The sequence below is a fragment of the Equus przewalskii genome, chromosome 9 (genome assembly GCF_037783145.1).
Source record: "Equus przewalskii isolate Varuska chromosome 9, EquPr2, whole genome shotgun sequence".
Classification (NCBI taxonomy): domain Eukaryota; kingdom Metazoa; phylum Chordata; class Mammalia; order Perissodactyla; family Equidae; genus Equus; species Equus przewalskii.
The window spans coordinates 5,892,834-5,908,894 of NC_091839.1; the positions used below are offsets into that span (position 1 = coordinate 5,892,834).

At 41.5% G+C, this 16,061-nt stretch overlaps 1 protein-coding gene across 4 annotated transcripts in view; it reads right to left on the reverse strand.

Moving 5' to 3' along the window:
- Positions 1 to 16,061, reverse strand: part of LOC103547708 (zinc finger protein 211-like) — a 32,240-nt gene that overhangs the window by 8,031 nt on the left and 8,148 nt on the right. The gene's annotated exons all lie outside the window — the stretch shown is intronic.

A 16,061-nucleotide genomic window follows, 5' to 3' on the forward strand; every position in this document is an offset into this window, starting at 1 on the left:
CACCAGGTTGTTGTGAGAATTAAAGAGAAAATGTTTCAAAAGCAAACACTGGAGTGGTTGGGTTACGTAAGGACCCAATATGTGTGTGTGTTTAAGAGTTTGGAATTTTCTCTTTTGTAACTAGTAGACTTTATTTTTTAGAAGAGTTTCAGCTTTACAGAAGAAGTCAGCAGATAATAGAGCTCCCATATTACCCCCTAACCCCTCAGTTTTCTCTATTAACATCTTACATTAGAATGGTACATTTGTTACAATTAATGAACCAATACTGATACATTATTATTAACTAAAGCCCATAGTTTATTCAGATTACCTTATTATTTACCTAATGTCATTTTTCTGTTCTAGGACCCTAACTGGGATACCATAGTACATTACTTATGTCTCCTTTGGCCCCTCTTGTCTGTGATAGTTTCTCAGATGCCTTTTTTGATGATCTTGACAGTTTTGAAGAGTACTGGTCAGGTATACTGTAGGATTTCCCTCTACTGGAAATTAACTGTTTTTCTCATGATTATGGGTTTTTCTCATGGGGTTATGGGTTTGGGGGGAAGAAGATCACAGAAGTAGAATGCTATTTTCATCACATCATATTAGAGGTACATACTATCAACATGATTTATGCCTGACTGTTGATGTTGACTTTGATCACTTGGCTTAAAGTAGTGTTTGTCAGGACTCTCCACTGTAAAGTTACATTTTCCCCACCATCCATACTGTACTCTTTGAAAATAAGTCACTATGCACAGCCCACACTTAAGGAGTGGGGAGTTATGCTCCGTCTCCTACAGAGTGAAGTATTCACTAATTTATTTGGAATTCTTCTGCACAGGAGATCTGTCTCTTCTTCCCCATTTATTAACTTATTCAATAACCTTTTTACATTAGTATGTACTCATATACTGTGGGCTACAATGCAACATATACATATCAAATTGTTCCATCTTTGGCCATTGGGAGCTCTTTCAGCTGGTTCCTATGTCCCTCTGATGTACCCCCATTGCGTGGTTTTTAAAACATTTTATTGCAGTAACATTGGTTTATAACATTATATGAATTTCAGGTGTATGTCACTGTATTTCAATTTCTGTGTAGATTACATCATGTTCACCATCCAAAGACTAGTTATAATCCATCACCACATACACGTGTCTAATCACCCCTTTTGCCCTCCTCCCTCGCCGCTTCCCCTCTGGTAACCAACACCCCAATCTGTCTTTATGTGATTTTGTTCTTCTTTTCCCAAAGCTCCCCAGTAGTACATAGTTGTACATTCTAGTTGTAGGTCCTTCCAGTTCTGCTATGTGGGCTGCTGTCTCAGCATGGCTTGATGAGTAGCGCTAGGTCTGCACCCAGGATCCGAACCAGTGAAACCCTGAGCCGCCGAAGCAGAGGGCACAAACTTAACCACTGGGCCATGGGGCCGGCCCCTATATGATTGTTTGTTGTTGTTTTTAGCCTCTATTTATGAGTGAGATCATACAGTATTTGACTTTCTCCCTCTGACTTGTTTCACTTGGCATAATACCCTCAAGGTCGATCCATGTTGTCACAAACTGCCATTTTTCATCATTTCTTATGGCTGAGCAGTATTCCATTGTGTATATATACACCATATCTTCTTTATCCATTCGTCCCTTGATGGGCATCTAGGCTGCTTCCAAGTCTTGGCTATTGCAAATAATGTGGCAATGAACGTAGGGCTGTATGTATCTTTATGCATTAATGTTTTCAAGTTCTTTGGATAAATACCTGGCAGAACAGCTGCATCATATGGTAGTTCTATTCTTAATGCTTTGAGGAATCTCTATACTGTTTTCCACAATGGCTGTACCAATTTGCACTCCCACCAGCAGTGTATGAGAGTTCCTGTCTCTCCACATCCTCTCCCACACTTGTTGTTTCCTGTCTTGTTAATTCTGATGGGCATGAGGTGATATCTCATTGCAGTTTTGACTTGCATTTCCCTGATAGTTAGTGGTGTTGAATATCTTCTCATAGGTCTGTTTGCCATCTGTATATCTTCTTTGAAGAAATGTCTGCTCAGATCTTTTGCTCATTTTTTTTCTTGAGGAAGATTAGCTCTGAGCTAACATCTGGCGCCAATCCTCCTCTTTTTGCTGAGGAAGACTGGCCCTGAGCTCACATCCGTGCCCATCTTCCTCCTCTTTATATGTGGGAGGCCTACCACAGCACGGCTTGCCAAGCAGTGCCACGTCTGCACCTGGGATCTGAACTGGTGAACCCTCGGCCACCGCAGTGGAGTGTGCGAACTTAACCACTGCACCACCAGGCCAGCCCCTGCCCATTTTTAATTAGATTGTTAGTTTTTTTGTTCTTGAGATGTATGAATTCTTTCTATATTTTGGATATTAACCCCTTATAAGACATACGGTTTGCAAATATCTTCTCCCAATTGTTAGGTTGTCTTTTCGTTTTGTTGATGGTTTCCTTTGCCATGCAGAGGCTTTTAAGTCTGATGTAGTCCCATTTGTTTATTTTTTCCATTGTGTCCCTTGCCCGGTCAGACAGGGTATTTGAAAACATGCTGCTAAGACCAATGTCAAAGACCATACTGCCTAAGTTTTCTTCTAGAAGTTTCATGGTTTCAGATCTTTAATCCATTTTGAGTTAATTTTTGTGTATGGTGTAAGATAATGGTCTACTTTCATTCTTTTGCATGTGGCTGTCCAGTTTTCTCAACATCATTTATTGAAGAGACTTTCCTTTCTCCATTGTACGTTCTTGGCTCTCTTGTGGAAAATTAGCCATCCATAGATATGTGGGTTTATTTCTAGGCTCTCGATTCTGTCCCACTGCTCTGTCTTTTTTGTGCCAGTACAATGCTGTTTTGGTTACTATAGCTTTGTAGTATATTTTAAAATTAGGGAGTGCGATACCTCTAGTTTTGTTCTTTTTTGTCAGGATTGTTTTGGCTATTCAGGATCTTTTGTTGTTCCATATAAATTTTAGGGTTCTCTGTTCTATTTCTGTGAAAAATGTTGTTGGAACTTTGATAGGTATTGCACTGAATCTGTAGATTGCTTTAGGAAGTATTTGTAGAACCATTTCTGTACTAATCCTGAAAAATATATAAACGACACTTGTGCACAGTAAAGTTGGACTTGCTAACACCAACCCAAGTCTCACGTCCCCTTTATTTTCCCCTCATTGCGCCGACGCCGTCCATCCCTCAGGAACCTGGACTCAGCCGGGGCGGGACCCCGGCAGCTTTCTTTAGTATTATGTTTGGGTTCCTTTCTCTTAATTATTTGTCTATTTATTATAGGTTTCTGTTTGTGATTACCATGAGATCCATATATAGTAACCTACGTATATAGCTCTATATTAAGATGATGGTCTCTTTAGTTTGCTCTCTTGCTAAAAGCTCTTTTACTCCCCTCCTCCCACATTTTATGTTTTTGGTGTCACGTCTAACCTCTTTTTTTTGTGAGTGTGCATTCCATTACCCTCTTATGATGGAAATAGATAATTTTATACTTTTGTTTTTTGACCTTCATATTAGCTTATAGGTGGCTGATGTGCTACCTTTACTGTATTTTTGCCTTTATCAGTGATTTTATTGCTTTTGGGGGAATAATTTTATTATTCCTATTTGTAGTCTTCTCTTTTCCACTTAAATAAGTCCCCATAGCATTTCTTGTAAGGCTGGTTTCTTGGTGATAAACTCCTGTAATTCTTGCTTGTATGGGAAACTCTTTATCTTTCCTTCCATTCTGAATGACAACCTTGCTGGGTAGGGTATTTTTTGCTGTAGGTTTTTTTCCTTTCAGCACTTTAAATATGTCATGCCACTCCCTTCTAGCCTGTACAGTTTCTGCTGAGAAGTCAGCTGATAGCCTTATGGGGTGTCCTTCGTATGTAACTTGTCTTCCTCTTGCAGCTTTTAGGATTCTCTCTTTAATTCTTGACATTTTAACTACAATAGGTCTTGGCATGGGCTTCTTTGACCTTATCTTGTTTGGCGCTGTCTGTGCTTCCTGTACCTGGATGTCTGTTTCCTTCCTTAGGTTAGGAAAGTTTTCAGCTATTTCTTCTTCAAATAGATTCTCTGCCCCTTTATCTCTCTCTTCTCCTTCTGTGACATCTATAATATGGATGTTAGTGTGCTTCATTAGACTGTCCTCGTTCTTTTTAATTTTATCTGTTCGGCTTAGATGATTTCCTCCAGTTTTTTGTCCAACTTGCTGATCTGTTCTTTCGTATAATCTACTCTGCTATTGAGTCCCTCTAGCAAATTTTTCATTTCCAGCACTGTATTCTTCATTTCTGATTGGCTCTTTCTTATATTTTCCAATTCTTTGTTGAAATTCTCACCGAGTTCCTCCATCCTTCCTCCAAGATAAGTGAGCCTCCTTATGACTTTTTGTTTGAACTCTTTGTCAGGCTGATTATTTGTTTTGTTTAGGTCTTTTTCTGGGTTTCCATCCTGTTCCCTTACTTGGAATGAATGCTTTGTCTCATTTTGCCTCTTTCTCTGTGTCTAAATATATGTATTAGGGAGGTAAGTTATGTCTCCCGATCTTGAAGAGATGGCTTTATGTAAGAGATGCCTTATGAGGCCCAGCAGTGTGCTTCCCTCTCATCACCAGTTCCAAACATTCCAGGAGTGTCCCCCATGTGGGCTATGTGTATCCTTCTGTTGTGGCCGGGTTGCTCTTGCTTCAGGTACTCAGGGGGGCTAGGCTGTGCCCCTGGCTGGTTGTAATGCTCAGCTATGTGTGGCTGCTATGGACCCTTCAGTCACTTTATCTGGCATGAGGAGCCCCAGCATAGTTGGCTGCTAGGTCTAATAGCACTTTTTATGTTAAGTGAATAGGCCCCCAGCGTGGCTGGTTCCTAGGCTGAGGGGCTTACAATTGCTGTAGGCCCCCAGCCTGCAAGGCAGTTGTGACCTCTCTCAGTAGTACAGCTGGGTGGGCCTGGCCCCAGGCATGCGGCCCACAATTCTTCCAGGCATTGGAAAGTGGGGCAGATCCCCTATGTGGCTGTTTGGGAATCACAAGTCTGCTGCAGCTGACAAGCCCCACCACCCACAGGGTCACAGACCCAGTCAACACAGTCTTGCCCCGTGCATGTGCCCCAACCTACTGAGGTGGACCTAGCTGCCCCACTGCAGAGGTCCCACACACTCCACCAATGCAGGTCTGCCACTTGTGCATGCCCTGCCCCACAGAAGTGGACCCACTGCCTGGCTGCTGAGGTTCCAGGCACCCTGCCTATATGGGCCCACAGGTTGCTAGAGGGCTTGCTGTTGGGTAGAGCCAGCCCTTAGGGCAGGCTGCCTGCCCTGGCTGAGCTGGATTAAACTGGCACTCTAGTGGGTGGGGCAGACCCCAGGGCTAACAGGCCAGGGGAAGACCTCCAATGGCCTCTGCCAGCGTCTGTGTCAGCACATCTAAAATAGGTCACACTAATAGCTGCCGCCAATGTCTCAGTCCCTGGTGAGGTCTCACCTTTCATGGAGATGCACCCAGAGTCTATGCAGTGAGTCTCCTCTCATCAAAGGACTGTGCAGCTTTCTTTCTGGTGATTCTAGGTTGCTTTCCAAAACAGATGAATTTATGCCAATGGGCCCTTTAAGAGCAGGCTTTTTTCTCCTTATGTCTGATAGCTTTTCTGGGGATATTCCCTTTTGTCATTAATAGCCAGCAAAGCCAGATATTAAGACACTTGTCTCTGTTGTGCTGAGTCCAAAAGCTGCTTATTGTGGTAACACACCTCTGCTCAGATCCTCCACTCCTCCAGGGATCGCTTCATACCTTGGGGTTGCTCCTGGCTGGCTGTGAAGCTCTGTGGCTCACAAAGTGGCTTTTTTCTCTACAGAAAGGAATTTCTGCCTCTTCCACAGTCAGCACTGTCCCTTGTTGAGGGGGTTCTTTTATTCAGTGTTCAGTGGTCTCTCGGTGGTAACTGTTCCAACAGTAGTTGTAGATTTGTTGTATCTGTGGGAGGAGGTGAGTTCAGAGTCCGCCTATGCTGCCATCTTGACACTGTCAATGTTTGTGGGTTTTTTTTACCACTTCCTTACTTTCTGGCACTACAAGATGTTCCATGCTCATGTTGTATATATCCAGCCCCATCCTAGACAGCCATTTCTCCAAGGAGCCCTGGTTTGCTTTATCAGGGAACTGCATTAAAATCAAGATCTAGGCACTAGGTGTGCTCACTGCTACTGGGGTGTTGTTGCTTTCAGGCCTTCTCAGCTGACAAAACAAAGAAATATATGTGTCTGTACTAACCTATGTATATACCATCTGTATCTATATTAAATTAAACATGAGTTCTTATAAGATGTCTCCAACTCTAATCCACTACCACATGGATCACTCTCGCCTTCTCCCTTTGCTTACCTGTGAATTCTTACTCTAACAATGAGAAATCTGGCTCCCATGTTCCACCAATCATTTACTTAATAGTTCCATTCTATTATACAGTCATCTGTTGCTTAACGAGGGGCCATATTCTGAGAAATGCATCATTAGGTAACTTTGTCATTGTGAGAACATCACAGAGTATACTTACATAAACCTAGATGATATAGCCTACAACACACCTGAGCAATATGGTACTAACCTTACAAGACCACTGTCATACGTATGGTCTGTCATTAACCAAAATGTTGTTATGTGGTGCACGACTGTATGTGTAAATCAGTATCAGTATTATTCCCTGTACTCCCATGGGAACAATTTTATCAAGTAAAGTGAATAGCTGCAGTTGATTATGCCTTTAGCCTTATAGACTCCATTTATTTCCAAAGTTCCTTAGGTCAGCACCTTTTCCCCCACTCCCTATGTGAGCTTCTTTCACATGTTCATAACACAGATTCCCTTGTCACAGAGATTCTCTTGCATTATTTTCTGGTATCCTTCAACCTCCTAAATTGTTAGTCTAATTTGCATAACTAAGGTTCACTCTGTGTTGTACAGTTTTATGGGTTTTGAAAAACACGTGACTATTACAGAGAATAGTTCCACAGCCATAAAAATCCCCTGTACTTTATACATTCATCCCTTCCACCTTCCCCTAAACTGGCAACCACTGATCCTAGTTTATCTACAGTTTGCCTTTTGCTGAACGTCACATAATTGGAACCATACAGTCACTTTTCAGATTGGCTTCTTTCACCTAGCAACTTGCATGTCAGAATCCTGCATGTCTTTTGGGCTTTGATAGCTCATTTTCTTTTATCACTGAATTCCATTGTACGTATTTACTACAATTTTGTTAGTTTGTTTTGGCCCATTCACATACAGAATGACATCTTGGTTGCTTTCAGTTTTGGGTAATTAGGAATAAAGCTGCAATAAGTGTTCACGTGTGAGTTTTCAGGTGGACATAGGTTTTCATCTCAATAGGGTACATACATAGGAGCAGGAAGGTGGATCATATGGTAAGATTATGTTGAACTTTTTAAGAAATTGCCAAACTGTCTTGCAAAGTGGCTGCATTAGTGTGCTTGGGCTTCCGTAACAAGATATCACAGACTGGGTGGCTTAAACAACAAAAATTTATTTTCTTACAGTTCTGGAGGCTGGAAATCCAAGATTGAGATGACAGAAGATTTGGGTTTTGGCAAGAGCTCTCTGCCTGGCCTGGCTTGCTGTGTGCTCACATGGCCTTGAGGGAGGGGGGGGGAGGAGGGGAGAGATCAGGGAGGGAGTGTTCTGGTGTCTCTTCCTCTTTTTATACAGACATCAGCACTATTGGGATTAGTGCCCCACCCTTCTGCCCTCATTTAACTCTTTTTTTTGGGGGGGGGGGTAAGAAGATTGGCCCTGGGCTAAAATCTGTGCCAATCTTCCTCTACTTTGTATGTAGTATGCTGCCACAGCATGGCTTGAAGAGCGGTGTGTAGGTCTGTGCCTGGGATCCGAACCCATTAACTCCAAGCCACTGAAGCAGTGTGTGCAAACATAACCACTATACCACCAGGCTGGCCCTGTCCTTATTTGACTTTCATGAACTCCTTAAAGACCCTGTCTCCAAATATAGACACCCCAGGGGTTAGGGTTTCAAGATTACAGAACTGTAACATTTTGCATTCCCAGCAGCAATCAATGGGAGTTCCTTTTGCTCTACATACTCACCAGAAGTCAGTATTATCAGGTTTTAAAAATTTTAGTCAGTCTAATAGCTGTTTGGAGGGGTATCTCATTAATGTCTTAATTTGCAATTCCCTAATGATATATGATGTGCTTCTTTTCACATGCTCAGATCTTTTGCCTATTTTTCAACTGGGTAGTCTGTCTTCTTACTGTTGAGTTTCAGTGTTCTTTACCTTACGTATTTTGATGCTCTATTGTTAGGAGCATCAAAACACAAGGATTTGTTATATATTCTTAGGATTGTTAAGGATTGCTAGATCTTCTTAGAGAATTGACTCCTTTATCATTATGTAATGCCCTTCTTTATCCCTGAAAAGTTCCCTTGTTCTGAGGTCTCATATTAATATAGCTACTTCGGCTTTCTTTTGATTAGCACTAGCAGGGTATATCTTTCTCTGTCCCTTACTTTTAATCTATCAGTGTCTTTATATTTAAAGTGGTTTCTTGTAGATAACATAAAGTTGGGTCTTTTTTTTAAATCCAATTTGACAGTTTCTGTCCTTAGTTGTATTTAGGTCGTTCACATATAAAGTAATTGTTGATATATTTGGATTAATCATAATGTTTATAACTGTTTTCTATTTGTTGTGGTTTCTTTTTAATATTCCCCCTTTTCCTGCTTTCTCTGGTTTCAATTGAGCATTTTATATAATTCCATTTTTTCTCCTCCCCTGTTAATTATACTTCTTAAAAAACTTTTGTCAGTGGTTGCTCCAGAGTTTGCTACATCTATATACTTACTACTAGTCTAATTACACTTTGAAATGACAATATACCACTTCGTGGGTAGTGCAGGTACCTTATAACAGAGTATTCTTAATTCCTCTGTCCAGTGCCTTCTAACACTAACATTTGTTCCACCTTTCCATATGCTATAAACATTCAATATATTGTTACTATTACTTGGAACAAACTTATTAGATCAATTAAAACTAAGAAAAAATAAGAGATTTTATTTTACCTTCATGTTTTCCTTCTCTGACAGTCTTCCCTTCTTTGTGGAGATCTTTCTGACCTATATCATTTTCCTTTTCTCAGGAGAATGTCTTTTAACATTTCTTGCAGGGAAGCTTCCCTCAGACTTTATCTGAGAAAGTTTTTATTTCTCCTTCACTTTTGAAGGATAGTTTTATTGGATACAGAATTTTAGGTTGGTGTCTTATTTCTTTCAACCCTAAATATTTCACTCCACTCTCTGACCATGTGAATGGTTTCAGATGTAATTCTTATCCTTGTTCCTCTATAAATAAGTTATTTTTCTTACCCCTCTTCTGGTTTCTTTCAAGATTTTTTTTTTCTGTTTTATGCAGTTTGAATATGACATGCCTAGGTGTAGATTTTTTGATATTTATCCTGTTTGTCATTCTCTGGGCTTCCTGGATCTGTGCTTTGGTGTATGTAATTAATTTTGGGACATTTTCAGCCATTTTTGCTTTAAATATTTCCTGCTCCTCCCATTTTCTTCTCCCTCTGGTATTCCCATTATGTGTCTGTTACATCTTCTGTAATTATCCCACAGTTCTTGGATATTCCTTTCATGTTTCTCATTCCTTATTCTCTTTGCATTTCTGTTTGGGAAGTTCCCATTGACATATCTTCAAGCTCACTGATTCTTTCTTCAGCTATGTCCAGTCTACTGATGAGCCATCAAAAGCATTCATTTGTTACAATGTTTTTGATTTCTAGCATTTCCTTTTGATTCTTAGCATTTCCACCTCTCTGCTTATATTACCTGTTTTTATATGCTGTCTACTTTTTCCAATAGAACCTTTAACATATTAATCAGTTATTTTGTCTCAATGTAGTTTTGCTACTTTTATCAATCCTCTCACAGCTACAAAGTGAACACCAGCATCTTCTCCGTATCAGAGTCAGTGACTCTAGCAAGTTGTTCAGAATGTCCTCAGTCTAATGAGAAAAGGCAAGATTTGAAGCTAGGATTCTGTGGTCCATGTAAACCCTATTCTCCTCCATAAATTCAGTAACAAGGATGTGACACAGTTCCATTATCTGTTGCTCTTATATTCATTTCAGCCACTCTTCAACATATTTCTGTGGACATGGGCCAAGGAGCAGAGCTGTCATTACACTCCTCACAGAAAAGGCATCTGAGGGGTCCTGACACCTGCCTGGGCATTGGGGCACACACGCCACACAAATGACCTCTCTGGTCTCCTCAACGCCATGTAGGAATTGTTAACATTCCCATTTGGACCTGAGGAAATGGAGGCCAAGTGCAGAGAGGGGAATTTCTCAAATTCCCAGCCAGGAAAGGGGCACAGCCAGAACTCACACTGAGTTTCCCAGACTCTGCAGCTTGTGTGTGGTGAGAGGATTCTGAGCAGCTTCCCGTCTCTCTCACTGGCACGCTGGGGATGGAGAGGTCCAGCAAAGTGAGGGGGATGGGATGGCAGAGGACAGTGGACTGGGTGAGGCACAGAAATCAAAGAAGGCCAGGGGCATGGGGGACAAAGACATGGTTGCAGCTATGGCGTAGCAATAGACCTACTCTCAGGGATTAGATGAGGCTGCCTCTTACCTGGGATGCAAAGGTGACACTGCCAACCGCATGCCCACTGCTCACCAGGCTGGGTTGGTCCAGCTTGGGTCAGAGTGGAGGGAACAGCACAGTGGGGAGGGCGTAGGAAACCTGCAGCCCCCGGAGGGCCTCTGAGCTGTGAATATGTTCTTGTCTCCTCCACAGGACCCTGTTTGCTCCCCCATCTACGCTGCAACTCCAAGATTCCTCTCCTGCCCAGACTATCTGCTGAGCCTCAAACCATTAACTAACCATATCCCAACATCTCTACCTTGGGGCCTGCTATCTCCAGCTGGAGCTCAGCCCCACTTCTATGAGTGTGTAGTGCCTTCCCTGAAAACTTTCTACCCTCACTTCAAAGCTGTTTCCATGGATGGCATCACCACCTCTAGGGCATCCCTAACAGGGTCACTGGCACCACTCAGATGCATCCCTACCTCTCATTGCCACATGCAATGATTTATCCCCAACATCCTGTTGGTCATCACCCAAATATCACTTCAGGGTGCCTCCTCCTCTCCGTGTCTCAATACTCAGCTGTCGCTTCGCCATCACTGTTAATATTGTGGATATTGGGAGAGACTATGAAGGAGTGAGAATTTCTGATGTGGCTCTCCTACGTCTTGGTACCTGTGGTTGTTCTTCCTTATAACCTCACATGTGACCTTAGCCCTGAAGGCTCATCCCTACCTTTCTAGGTAAAATGAAAATTCCCAATAATGGCTGCTAATCCACAAAAGCATTCCCTACCTCTCCTGGAACCATCTTTGATCAATCACATGAGCTGACCCCTATGTGAAACCCGTAAAGCCCCTGCCCTCCTGCCCTGGTCCGACTGCTACTTCCAGGCCTTCCTGTCTGGCATTTTAAAGTAAAGGCTTCTGCTACCTGGTTCAAGCTTGTCTCTTCCAACAATGTGTCCTCTCATGCTCACATTCAATCATCAAATATGAGTGAGTCTCTAGGTTGTGCCAAGATACACATCCCAGCTCCTTGTTCTGACATCCATCAGTGCATCATCAAACCTGAAGGAATGGAGGGACTGTTATTCTCTCCAAGCCAGGGGCTTCCTGCCTCATCACACTCAACCCATGGGAACTATGTGATTGTATGCATGTGGCCTATACACCAGGCATTGGGGCACCTCATCACATGCCTGTCTCCCAAGTCTCCATGGGGTATTTCTATCACCATACTTGCTGTGGTGTGTCAGTACCTCCATCCTGTCTCAGAGGTCTCTGATGTGTTCTGCATGTCAGATGTATGTGTCTCATGTGCGCCACACATCTTTTCTCTTATGGATGTGGTATATGTGTGTGCGGGTCTAGGTTGTGTTGAAGAGTGTCAGCAACCTAACACCTGTCACACAGTCTCCCAAGGGTATGCATGGGAGGATCCCAAGATTGTACTTAGGTTTATCACAAACCTGTCACGCAGAGTCCCCTAAGTATAAATGTATGACTCTTGGTTGTGCAGCGGTGTCACCATGACACACCTGGTACATTTAGTACCTGAAATATTTGTATGTTTTTAGACTGTGCTTCAGTGTACTGGCAAAACATACTGTTACACCACATGTTTCCAGGTGTGTCACCATCACACATCTGTCTTATCCATATACCTCCAAGTGCGACCATTACACACCTGTCTGCCAGGAACTGATGCAAATTATCCATCTCATAAATATTTAGTTTACAGGAAAGATGGGAGTAGGGTAAGTGTGTTAAATCAGAAAGGCGCAAGAAGCCAAATCTAGAATGAGAGCAATTCTAATGGACAAGAGACCCAGAAACTTTGACAAATAAATAAGAATAAAAAGGAGGTATATAGTAGCTATATGTTAAGAAACTTATGAGACATGCCTACTAAAGTCATATGGGGGGCTGGCCCTGTGCCTTAGTGGTTAAGTTTGGCGTGCTCCACTTTTGCGGCCCCAGTTCAGTTCTTGGGCACAGACATATACCACTTGATGGCAGCCATGTTGTGGTGGAGACCCACATACAAAACAGAGGAAGACTGACAGCAGTTAGCTCATGGCAAATCCTCCTCAGCAAAAAAAAAAAAAAAAAAAAAAAAAAGTCATATGGACACATTTTGGCACTGAATGCAATGAATCCACCTTAAAGAACAAACATATTTTGGAAACAATTGAGAAAACTGAGCAGTGATAAAATATTCCATGATATTTTAAAGTATTTTTACTTTGTGTAATAAAGAGCCCTTATAATTTGAAAATGGTTATGAAGAGGTTATGAATTAAATGATATGTGTATGACTATAAGTAACCCAGTAATGAGCATGGGGATAGATGAATCAAGAATGGCCATGAAATGATAAATAATGAAAGACTGGGGAATAGTTCATGGGGCTTCATAACACAGTCCTTTCCAGTTTTATATATATATATATTTGAAAACATCCATTACCAAAAGGAAAATATGTCCTTGTAGTAATAATTTTGTTAATAAAGATGGATTAAAAACAGCAGGAAAAAATATTTTGGTTTCAGGAATGTGAGCATTATCAACAATATCAAACTGGGAGATGCAATCATCATGGCAGTGTGAAAGGATCCCTTTGTCTCTTCTCTTCAATCTAGAGCTAGTAAAACATCCATAACCCAACAAAGGCTACATTGCCCAACACACCAGGACACGAGACAGATCCACACATTGGTAGATACAAAGGTGGGTAGATTAGAGCATAGAGAGGAGGCTAAATGAGGGACAGCAGAGGCAGAACCCAGGACCCTGAGTCCCTGGCAGAGGTGGTTGAGCCAGCTGTCCCCAGCCCGAGAAATCTCAGTGGGCAGCAGCAGAGGCACATGTGCGACTCCAGTCAGCCAGCCATGGGGGCACTCGCAGCCATGGGAAGCAGAGCAGCAGCAGAGGCAAAGCCCTGTGATCCCAAGCTCCCTGCCATGGCTCAGAGCCGAGTAGCAGTGGCAGAGGTGAGCACAGGACTCCTACATCCCAACTGCAGTGGCACCTGCAGTCTCAAGGTAACAGGCAACAGCTGAGCTGGTGCCCTGAAAACACAGCTGTCTCCCCACCCTCCCTCTCCTCCTGCCATGGTGGCAGAGTTTCTGATTCAGGTAACCCCCAAGACGCAGTTGAGGCATCAGCAATCCCTGTGCCCTCCATGGCAAAGCCAGCAACTGCAGTGAGACCAACAAGAGCAAGGCACCAGTGGCCCCCAGAGGTACAGGCAGCGATGATGAGAGTACCAGTGATGCCCCCAAGAGAGGGCATGGAGGGTGGAATGTGCAGATCCTCAAACAGAGTCAGAGGCAGCACAGATTAAAAAAACCAAAAACTAGCACTACAGTTCCACCTACTGAAAAACAAAAGAAAGGCTTCTAATCTCCAAGCAGTTGAAAAGTTTGAATCAAAACAAAGCTATACCTAAATAAGAAACATGTTTGCCACAACAAATGCTCTGACAGAGGAATAACTCAGCAAGCACCACAAAAAGCCATGGTAACACGCATCACAAAAAGAAAATAACAATTCTCCAGAAACCAAAAATAAAGTCCTGGAAGATCGTGATATAACTGATAAAGAATTCAAAATAGCTATATGGAGAAACTCAACGAGCTACAAGAAAACTCAGAAAGACAGTTCAGTTAGCTCAGGAATAAAATCAACGAAGAGAAGAAATACTTTACCAGAGAGACTGAAACTCTAAAAAAGAACTAGACAGAAATTCTGGAGCCAAAGAACTCAATAAATGAGATGAAGAATGCATTAGAAAGCATTGGAAATAGAACAGATGACATGGAAGAGAAAATTAGTGAGCTCAAAGAGAGAAACCTAGAATAATGCAGGTAGAAGAGGAGAGAGAACTAAGACTTAAAAAAATGTAGATATTCTACAAGAATTATCCGACCCCATTAGAAAGGGCAACAGAAGGATAATGGCTATCCCAGAAGGAGAAGCGAAGGGAGCAGAGAGCTTATTTAAAGAAATAATAGCTGAGAACTTCCCAAACCTGGAGAAGGAACTGGACATAAAAATCCATGAAGCTAATAGAACATCCAATTACCTCACTGCAAAAAGATCTTCTCCAGGACATGTGATAATAAAACTGTCAAAAAACAATGACAAAGAAAGGCAGTCAGGGGAAAAAAAGACAAAAACCTACATGGGAACCCTAATTAGGCTATCAGCAGATTTCTCAGCAGAAACACTATACACCAGGAGAGAGTGGAAAGATATATTCAAAATATTGAAAGAAAAATTCAGCCAAGAATACTCTATCCAGCAAAGTTAACCTTCACATATGAAGGGGAAATAAAGGCTTTCCCAGACAAATAAAAACTGAAGGAGTTCATCGCCACTAGACCTGCCTTATAAGAAATGTGAATATGAATAGACTGATCACTAGTAAAGAGATTGAAACAGTAATCAAAACCTCCCCAAAAAACAAAAGTTCAGGACAAGAGAACTTCTCTGTTCTACCAGAATGTTCTACCAAACATTCAAAGAATTAATACCTATCCTTCTCAAACTCTTCCAAAAAATTAAAGAGGTGGGAACACTTATTAACTCATTCTATGAGGCCAACATCACTCTGATATCCAAACCAGACAAGGACAGCACAAAAAAGGAAAATTAAAGGCCAATATCACTGATGAACATAGATGCAAAAATCCTCAACAAAATACTAGCAAGTCAAATACAATACATTAAAAGGATCATACACTACAATCAAGTGGGATTTATTCCAGGGGTGCAAAATCAACATCCACAAATCAATCAATGTGACATACCACATTAAAAAAATAGAGAATAAAAATCACATCTCAATAGACGCAGAGGAAGCATTTGACAAAATTCAGCAGCCATTTATGATAAAAACTCTCAATAAAATGGGTATAGAAGAAAATTACCTCAACATAATAAAGGCCATATATGACAAACCCACAGATAACATCATACTCAATGGTGAAAAGCTGAAAGCTATCCCCCTAAGAACAAGACAAGGATGCCCACTCTTGCTACTCTTTTCAACACAGTATTGGAACTCCTAGCCAGGGCAATTAGGTAAGAAAAAGAAGTAAAAGGGATCCAAATTGGAATGGAAGAAGTAAAACTGTCACTATTTGCAGATGATATGATTGTATACATAGAAAAAACTAAAGAATCCAACGAAAAACTTAGAAATAATAAATGAATACAATAAAGTTGCAGGGTATACAATCAACATACAAAAATTGGTTGTTTCTACAAACTAACAATGAAATAGCAGAAAGAGAAATCAAGAATACAATCCCATTTATAATTATAACAAAAAGAATAAAATACCTAGGAATAAATTTAACCAAGGAAATGAAAAGACCTGTCCACTGCAAACTGTAAGATGTTTTTGAAAGAAATCAAAGACATCAA